The sequence below is a fragment of the Pantherophis guttatus genome, chromosome 1 (genome assembly GCF_059756535.1).
Source record: "Pantherophis guttatus breed Tessera chromosome 1, ASM5975653v1, whole genome shotgun sequence".
Lineage (NCBI taxonomy): Eukaryota > Metazoa > Chordata > Lepidosauria > Squamata > Colubridae > Pantherophis > Pantherophis guttatus.
Genome location: NC_142063.1, coordinates 281839470 through 281850408, shown reverse-complemented (window position 1 = coordinate 281850408; position 10939 = coordinate 281839470).

Genomic DNA, 10939 nt, shown 5'->3' with positions numbered 1-10939 from the left:
ATAATGTTGTTTCTAATGCAAAATATATAGGTAGTCTTTGACTTACGACCACAATTGAGTCGAACATTTCTGTTGTTAAGTGAAACATTTGTTAAGTGAATTTTGACCATTTTATTTATTTATTTATTATTTATTTATTTTATTATACTTATATGCCGCCCTTCTCCCGAGGGACTCGGGGCGGCTTACAGAAACCATTTTACGACCTTTCTTGCCACAGTTAAGTGAATCACTGCAGTTGTTAAATTAGTAACATGGTTGTTAAGTGAATCTGGCTTCCCAGGTGCCTTTGCTTGTCAGAAGGTTGCAGGAGGGGATCACATGACCCCAGGATACTGTAATGGTCATAAATACGAATCAGTTGCCAAGTATCTAAATTTTGATCACATGACCATAAGGACACTGCAATGGTTGTAAGTGTGAAAAATGGTCATAAATCACTTTTTTTAGTGCCGTTGTAACTTCGAGCGCTCACTAAATGAACTGTTGTAAGTCGAGGACTTTCTGTACTAGGTTGCAATTTTTGAGTCCCACCTAGTTACTTCACTGGCATCTCTTAAATCTTGGGCTTGTTGGGTGAATCAAAATTGGAATATCTGCTTGGTGATCTCCATTGTGGCATCTGCTATATTCACATCCTAAAATCAAGGTAATGAGTTTGCATTTGTTCCATAAGAAAATGGTGGCTCACTGTAAATTTTGAAGGAAGTGGACATTTCTGAGATTATACAGTTGCATCAGTCTTGGACAAGGCCCATAGTTCAGTCCAGAACATCTGGTTTGTATGCAAAAAAAGTCTCTGTTTCAATCCTTGGCACCTCCAACAAAGATTAGGAAATAGTATTGTTTGAAAACCTGGAGTGAAGAAATAGCAAATTTACTTTTGATCTTAAGAAAACTATCAGCTCACTAAACTTGGAAAAAAGAGTTATTGAAGAAGAAATGGTTGAAAGAGATTTTAAGTTTTGCAATGTTTGCAGTGTTCTTGGAGAAGAACATTTTAGGATAAAGACAAAAAAAACTTGTCATCTGATTGTTCAGTTTTAGTTAATATAAAACACTTACAAGCTTTAGTTGACAATAAATACAAAATATATTTGGCATTTATATATTGTTCCTTGTTATATATTTTTCTTTTTTTCCCTTCACTTTGATCTATTGTGCTTATCTTGTATGCTGTCCAGAGTGACACAGATTTCATTAAATACTGTAAATAAATACTGTAAATATAAAATCTATAATTCTAAGTATGATCACCCTAGCCTGCTCTTATCTAGAAGGTGATATTCTATCAACATATTCTCCGGGAAATTTCTTTTTTTTTAAGTTTTTTATTTTGAAAACATTAAAAACAAGACACATCACACAACATTTATATACATATTACTTTTCCCTACAGCTACTTCGAAGTGATCCTTTTTTACTATTTATATCTATTCACACATAATTTAACTTTATCTTATTCAACAATTTATTTTCCATCATTCTTTCTTTTGTCTAAATTGTACTTTGATCTTCAACGTTTTTTCTCCCCTCTCTCCTTTATTCCTTTCTCATTTTTCCTATTCTCCAACCATTCATACCACCTACACCACACTTTGTAATATTCTGTATCCTCTTTCTCCTTGATTTCTTTTGTTAATTTGTCCATCTCTGCGCACTCTAAAATTTTCCTAATTAAATCATCTTCTGATGGTAAGTTTTCCTTCTTCCAATTTTGCGCATAGACTATGCGGGCTGCTGTCAGTATATGTAATATTAAATAATATTATATATATATATTCAGAATTTTTTGTTCCAATTCTATATCTTTAATTTGTTCCATGTCTTCTTACTTGCATTAAATCAGTGGTTCCCAACCTGTCAGGCTGTGTGGACTGGCGGGGGAGGGTGAGGAAATGATTCACACAAATAGAGCTTCAAATGTAGGCAAGACTGCCTGCTGCTCACATAAATAGAGCTGTGTGCTTTCGCATCCCAGTTCCAAATGGCCCATGGCCCAGTACTGGGCTACAGTCCAGGGGTTGGGGACCCCTGCCTTAGATTGATCTTTAGAGAGCTTAAACCACTTGGGTTGCTTTCTTATGGCTAAGAATATAATCTGAACCAGGAGTAACTCCATTTTCAGTTAGCATCCGAGAAACCTTAGCATTGAACAATTAATGTGGTTTCATATTCTGGTGCTAATAAAAATGGTATTCCAGTGCTAGGCTTACTTCTACAAACATCGCTGAGCCTTATTAAGAAATCATATGGAGATAGATTAATGATATGCAGATTGCCATTTAATCTGTCTGACTGGCTTATTTATTTTAACAATTGACAGCCCAACCACTATTCAGAAGATCTTGCAGAGTGTTGCCATTTTTGAGGACAGTTTAGCTGATATGTTTACTGTCAATTTCGCCAATTCTCTATATTCTTGTGTTCTTTTTCCTTTATTATAGCATTCTTCTTTTTAATTATTCTATACAGCATTTGTGCCATCTGTTAAATTACAGTTGTTAAAAGCGACCAGGTTTTTCCCCATTTAAACATATGATTGAGAAGCTAAACACAGAAACAGAATGCACAGCTCCAGAAAGGAAGCTTAAAATGAAAGCCAATTTATAAATAATTCTCTATTTTAGGGTGATGCTGGCTGATTGCTTTTACTTAGTGTTATCTTTTTTGGATCTTATGAATGAAAAAGAGACATATTTTCTCTTTCAGGCTAACAATGAGGCTAACTCTTTCAGGCTAACAATAACAACCCTGCTAAAATGTAATCTCTCTCAGCTAAGAACGATACAGGGCTGTGCCTGTAGCTGCCATAGGGAACAAAGAGAAATCACAATAAACAATGAGGCAAATTTGATCTGACAAATCTAGGCTGTGAAAAGTTTTCTATATCTCTTTTCTGTCATCCAATGGATCTAACAGCTCCATCTCTGGGAGATTATCTCTCTGGGGATTTGATGCAGGTAATAGAATTTATGTTAAAATGCCTAACAATTTCAACTCAACATCTAACAACTGGAAGGCTCACCACACACACAGAGAAGAGTATGTACACCATGCAAACAAATGTTTTGAGGATATTCAATTTATTAAAGTTGCTTGGAACAATTCTATCTGGCAAGGTAGAAAGGCAAGAATTAGGCTGAAATTATTACAAGACTCTACCAATAGAGGAGGTTTTGGGTTGCCAAAGTGGGAATTATATTATCAAGCAGCTGCCCTTACTTGGCTAAAAGAGGTGAAAATAAAGAGGTGTAATGTAGGTAATAGAAACATATTTACATAATATAACATACCAAGTCTGGCATTTTCCAAAAGTAAGCTACTGATTCAGCAAAAAGTAACATGGCAAATCACAGCCAATGATAGCTTCTTGGATGCCTATCATTATTTTAGCCATACACCAGTAATTACATATTGGTTATTTCACATTTTTATTAAAAACAAAATAGAAATAAATGGAATTGGTCGCACTGCAAATAGGATGAAAAAAAATCCAAACTTTTTTTTAATACCTTTTATGTGTATCCCTGAGAACAAAATGGAGCACAAATCGCCCTGTTTTGTAACTGCACCTTGGAAATCAGAAGGAGGGATTATTTCATCAGTCCAGATTACATAACATATAAGACTGTGTTAGGTAAGTAAACTGATGAAAAGCCAGGGATAGAAGTTGTGGCTAAGATGATCCTCCATGCTCTGGAGGTCACACTTGGCTTAGCCACATGCTGGGTTAGGCTACTAAGTGAACAGCCTATAGATCTTAGAGTTATCCATTGGCAGATTGGTAATAGATTGAATAGACACACAAAATCACGTAGACTATTTTCCCTGTGTGGTTGCATTAGTTTCCCAAAATGCAATTACTATTCAGGAGCTTCATCACACACACACACACATTATCCACACTTCTGTCCTGCCGCAGCTACGGACTCCAAAGAACACAGCACACACGAAGTCTGTACAAAGCTTAGTTTACTAAATTAAATCAGTCTTTTTCAAACAAAGGCTGTTAATTAATTTTCTTAATAGCCTACAAGAATCCAAAGAATAAATAATTGTAATCTTACTATGGTTGTCAGAAAGCTCAGAAGCAATTTGCAGGAAATTGATAAGAGAACTAAGATCAGGAGAGTGAATGAAGTTGTTCCCTGCAAATTGCCTCAGTCGTCGTCCTTCCTTAAATAGGCTAAGGGAGTGGCCAATTAGCCCCAAGCCTTACTCTCGAGGAGACCTCCTCCTGAGAAGCCACTCCTGCCTTTTGGCAGCTCTGCGCACCTGTGCATCGAGAAGAGGCTCCTCCTCTTCTTCCTCGTCACTTATTAGAGCTTCTGGAGGTTCTGAAGGCCCTAGCTGAATCCCCGCCTCTGGCAACACATCTTCTCCAGCAGGGGTGAAATCTAAAATTTTTTGCTACCGGTTCTGTGGGCGTGGCTTAATTAGTGGGCATGGCTTGGTGGTGAGGTGACTGGGAGGGCGTGGCTTATTAGTCAGGTGGGCGTGGCCAAGTCAATGTCACTTCTTTGCCCTTTTTTAACCTACACAATATAACACAACACAACTGGCTCACCCACAATGTAAAAGCAGCTGTGCTAGACCCAAAATGGCCCCTGCAACAAGCAGGAACCACTTTACACACAAAATTCCACATACAGCTTTGTGAGACTTTGTGTGTTTGTGTAGTTAGAGTGAAACACTACAGAAACACACTAAATCTCAGAAAGCTGCACAAATATTATTTTATTTTAATTTATTTTTATTTTTATATAAAAGCAGCTAAATTTAAAACTTCCTAAACTTTAAATGGCTAGGTCTAAAAAAAGAACAACTAAAAAAAAAACCCAATTAACTTTTTTTTTTAAAGCTCCCAAAGGGGAAAAAAACTTACCCAATAGAACAGGGGTCTCCAACCTTGGCAACTTTAAGACTTGTGGACTTCAACTCCCGGAAGCTTTGCTGGCTGAGGAATTCTGGGAGTTGAAGTCCACAAGTCTTAAAGTTGCCAAGGTTGGAGACCCCTGAAATAGAAGGTACAAGGCAGGCAGGAAGACAGGCAGGCAGATAGAGCTGCTCACCGATGAGCTTGATTGCAGGCAGGGAGATTCAGTTGCTTGCTGATGCAATGGATTGCAGGGATTACAGCAAGGCGTTGTGACCAGCAGCTAAGGTAAGCAAGCTGGGGGGGGAGGGATTTTTGCTACCGGTTAGCAGGCAACTCAGCTGGGATCGTCAGAGCTTGGCTCGTCAGAACCATTTAAAAGAAAAAACTTTTTTTCTTTTAAATGGCTCTGACAATCCAAGTTGAGTTGCCTGATTAGCAGGCAACTCAGCTGGGATCGTCAGACCTTGGCTCATCAGACCTATTTAAAAGAAAAAAAAGGCTCTGATGTTCGCACAGCTCAGCTGAGCATGGGGGGCGGGGGCAGGGACTTTTGCTACCGGTTCTCCGAATTGCCCGCCGCCATCGCTACCTACTCGCCCAAGCCAGTCCGAACTGGGAGCATTTCATTCCCGTTCTCCAGCCTCCTCGTTGTCTGACTCGAGTGCCAGCTGCACAGGCTGCTGATGCAGCACCACACCAGCCTCCTCGCTGTCGGAATCAGCTACTAGCTGCACAGGCTGCTGACGGGCCACAACAACTTCTTAGAAAATGAGCATAAACTACATCTTTCATAATTTTGAGAAAAGTAGGAGATATGATAAAGGCCTTGTCACTAAACTGAGCATCCAAACACAGAGTGATGGAGACATGACATGTGACACATGATAATCTAGTTGGGAGGTGGTTGTTGCTCCCAAGCAGAGAAACAAATTTAATCTAACAGCCCATCTGTGCTTCAGTGGAAATCAGGAGTACCTAAGATAAAAAACTTTGCCTGAGCTCATACTCTTCAATGGCATGTATGATTGTTCAGCTGTAGTTATTCTGCCTTTAATCTGGACCTTGCTCTAACAATGTGTATATTTTGGGCTCTACCAGACTCATGCCAATACCTTGCAATTCTGGAACATTTTGCCTCAATTCTGAGTGGACCTTGGCCTTTACTGTATAAGTCTCCTGTGCTAATTTCTAAACTTTAGACTTGGCTTCAGATTTTACTTTGCCAAGTAAATCTGTACAGGACACCCATGGTGGCTAGAGTTGACAGTTTGATGGGATATAATATCTGTGTAGAGCAGAATAAGACAAAATGTTTCCCAGTATGGATAGCTACAATGTATTTCAATTTAAATTGCAGTAATTATTTCTATATTTATATACAGTGCAGATATAAATGACCCAGCTTGGTGTAGTGGTTAAGGCATCAGGGTGGAAACCAGACGATTGGGAGCTCTAGTCTTGCCTCTGGCATGAAAACAAATGGGCCGATCACTCCTTCTCAACTCTAGGAAGCAGGCAATGGCAAACTGAAAATCTTGCAAGGATAGTCCAGGCAGTTGCCAGGAATCAACGCTGACTCAAATGCATTAAAAATACTCCATATATATATGCATAATTCTATGTATACTACCAAAATGTGCTTATATCCTTTTTCATAGAAAGCAAGACATCACCTTTGTTTGAAAAATCCAGGGGAAAAAAAAACATTTAATGGACTTATTGTCCTTTTCTTGAATTCAGTTCTGGGTGGTTCGTCTGTGCATCATTATCAATCTAAAGTTGTATTTCCTTTTAGCTTGGTCAATACACAAACCAACAGTAGTAACTTGGTTGTTAACTCCAGGCAACACACTATGTATCTAATAGTCATGATGTCTGCCTTTGGCTGGCAGTGAAATATCTTTTTCTCTTGTAATGGATAATATGAAACAATAATCCTCATAGCACTTGTGTCCATATCTTCTTGCTTGCTCTAAACTACTTAATAAAAAGCAATGGAGAGGAAAAGAGAGGCCCAGACCTTAAAAAATACATGAGTAGGGTTTTTAAAAGAATACCTTTTAAAAATACAGCGTGCTATTAAACTGATGATTATAAAAATAATCTTATTTCATTTACATGTGCCATTAAAGTTTAGATTTATATCAAATATAGCCATAGGCATAATACATATAAATATTTTAAGTGTAATGTATAAGTAGTATAGTAGTTGTTACTAAAATATTATCTTTCTAGAGGAGTTCAAGACAGAATACATGGGAGTATATTTTTTTATCCCCAAACAATCCTTTGAGGTTGATTGAACTGAGAGAGTACTCAGTCTTCCAATGAGTTTCCATGGCTCAGTGAAGAGCTGAACCTGGATCCCTTAGTCTTAGTCCAACAATCCCACCACATGCAAACAAACAGTACCTACAACATGTAAAGTCATGTACGTGAGATGGGGAGCTAGGTGGATGTTAAATACATGTTAAAATGTTTTTTTTAAAAAAATAGCAACTAGAGGAAGCTAGACAACAAGTTTAATAGCACTGAAATGGCTCAGTCAATAAAAAATCTATGCAGTGCCATTTTATACATGAATTGTTACTCTGTCTAAAAGAATGTAATTACAATTCCTAATCAAATGAAATATCCAGCTTCCAAAATAATTGTCAATGAATTGATACATTAGATCCATAACTTCATAGGTTCTATGTGGCATGCTTCCCATTAGAGAGTTGCAAAATATAGGTCCATTTTAGGTAGGTGATGAGACAGATCGCTGCCCAAGATCCTAGACATCAGATACCAGGCAGAGCTATCAATGCTAATTTAATTAGATATGCACTCTAAATTAGCATAAAACATTTTCATTGTTCAGATATTTGCCTTGTTAATAATTTTTTCTGCCAATTCTGATTGGAAGATTCTCAAAATAAAGGAAGGATGTAGAACTAGAAACTCAAATGGCATATCCAAAAAAGATTTGCAGCAAAGCAACTCTCAGTTCTTCCAATCTCTTCTTAAACATGAGACTCAGAGACTAGGGCTACTCAGAATCTGTGCCAGGGCTCTTATTTTGAAATGGTTTAAGCTATTTTGTATATTTGAGGGGGAACCCGTTTAAGTAACATAGTTTATCAAAGAACAGATCGAAATCTTTTACCTCAAGAACTTGTTATTTTTGATTTGATCATTTCTAATATCTTTTTAAGTGCTACATAAATGTTGATTTATTTTATAATAAAATTAGATGCTTTACAGCAGAAAAGCAGCATAAAGTCGTTAAACTTAATAAGCCTAATTAGTAATTTAGTTAATAAGGCTGAACTGGATTTTTCAGTCTGTATTTATTATGACATTTGTGTGCCTAGTAGCTACATAGTGGAGGAGTAACCCTTCTATCAAAGCAATACAAAACTAACTGGACAATTAACTTAGCAAAATAGAGGAAGTTTTCTATAAACACACATGTATACAACAAGCACACTGAATACTTTATTTGGCCAAGTGTCATTTGTGACAAAAGGAATTTGTCTTCAGTACAGAAGCACAAGTAGTTGTGAATTAAGTTTTTAGCTAATACAGTAAACAGTATCTGACATACATTTCAGTACTGTAAATGCTTACATCCTAAAACTTTAGATCATTTTAATGCTGACTAAGGAATTCTGGGAGTTGAATTCTATATATCTGGAAGCTGCTAAGGTTGAGAAACACTACTCTACAGAACGATCTGTTGTATGACATGCCTATTCAAGAAAAAAAATGGTACAGAAATCAATGGGGCTTAATATTAAATATAAGGATGCATGATAGCATCCAAAGTTATAAAAATGCTCAAGAATTTATATATTCTGTTACACCAGGCGTCTCCAATCTTGGCAGCTTTAAGACTTGTGGACTTCAATTCCCTGAATTCTTCAGCCAGACATGCTGTCTGGGGAATTCTGGGAGTTGAATTCCACAAGTCTTAAAGTTGTTAAATTTGGAGACCCCTGTATTACACCATGATAGGTCTGATTCACAGGACACAGGGTGATTTTTGGTTTAAGATTAAAGCAAGGAGAATGGATGAAATTCAGCACAGCATTTAATACATCTTCAGCCTAAACCAGTGTAATAACAAAAAAGCTGTATCTGTTAGCCTATGCAAAACCTTTGAAATAGGTATTTCACATAGACCTTGAGTATAAATTAAGAATATTTCTTTTTGAAATATTGAAGCAGGTGGTCCTTTGTAAAGCTATCAGGGCTCCCCATGAGCTATCTGACTTCACATACTGTCTCAGCAGTAAATCCTACCCCTCCAGACACACAACTTATTATTCAGCACTTGGCTTGACTCGGTAGAAGTTTCTATGACACAACTGGGGTAGATCAGAATCTCTATCCAATCAGGTTCAATCCTTTATCTGCTTACTCCTAATGGACAGAAGTCCCTTTTGCTCCTCCAGGTGCAAATTCCATCACAGAATAGCATGGGATATGTTAGGATATGGTTTGAGCCTAACTAGTTGTCCAGGCAATATAAATGTACTGTAACTTTAATCTGTAAATGTATTATGTTACTTTAAAGGTTTTCATTGTAATGCTGAGTCATGCTGTAATTAGGTAATGACTAGTTGTGAGAGTATTTAAGCAAGGTACTGTAACGTATTCAGTTTGATGATGAAGCTGCTATGATATGCTGCCAGTGATGATGAAGCTGATATGATATGCTACCAGAGTATGATATGCTACCATTGAGAGGAGTTGCTATCTGTAATCATCGTTTGATGGATCTGCTATCATCATGGTTTGTGAACCAGAGTGAGTTTGTTATTCTAACCAACTAATGTTTGTTTGGTAAGAAGATATCTGTAACTACTGGACTGATTTAACTGGCAAAGACTTGGAATTTGTTTAAAGACTATGAGACTGTTTTTCTACTATAAAGTAAGCTTTTGATAAACCAGTTTGCATATCTCTTATTCATTGCTCTCAGCAACGTTTCCTTGTGCATACACTCTGCTGGTTGGTAACACAACACCAATATCCTTAACAGGATAGAAACATTCAGATAATTTGTTGGTAGACGTTTGGCAGTCAATGTGCCATGAAGTAATATAGGCCCTAGCTTTTTTTCTAACATTAGACCACTAAAGTGATGGACCATTTTAGATACTCCAAGTATCTATCTGGCTGGCTATTGTGACAAAGCTGCAAAAGTTCTTTCTTCAAGGAAGGAGAGATAGATATTTTGTTATAGTGATGCAGTTCTTCCCATACTAGGAAAATGATGAGGGAGAAGACAAATCCCCCATCCTGAGGTCCATGCAAGACTGCATATATAGGCTCTGTATTTACCAAGTATGGATTTGATCAATTTTAAAGGCATTTCATTCCAGCCTCATGAAGCTCAAACCAAGCACTTGGGGGAGGATTTTTCAAAGTGCAGAATGGAATTTGGAGGACAGTCAAAGAGTGAGAAATATTTGGGTTTATGTGGTGAAATATTGGCCTACTTGTTTTGCAAGTTATAAATGTAAGAACTACAAATGTTAAAATGAGAAAAAAATGCCAACCTAACCTATAACAGCATGGACTTGCAAAAATTTATAAGGTTTTAATCTTCATCTGGTCACTCTGGACCTCTATAGGCATTTGACAAAGTAGATCATAACCTACTTCTTAGTAAGCTAAAAATGTGGGATAGACGGCATCACACAAGATGGATTTGTAACTAGCTAACAAAACACACTCAATGTGTAGTTCTCAATGGAACTACATCTACATGAAAGCAGTGGGTCACCCCAAGGTTCTGTGTTAGGCCCAGTAACTCCTCAACATCTTCATAAACAATTAAGATAAGGGAACTCATCAAATTTGCAGACGACACTAAACTGGCAGGAATAGCCAACACTCCCGAAGATAGACTCAAGATCCAGATGGATCTCAACAGACGTGAACACTACGCCCCATCTAACAAAATGAAATTCAATATAGAGAAAAATAAGGTTTTACACTTAGGCAAGAAAAATCAAATGTACAGATTAGGTGAAACCTAGTTCAATAGCAGTAACTGTGAGAGGA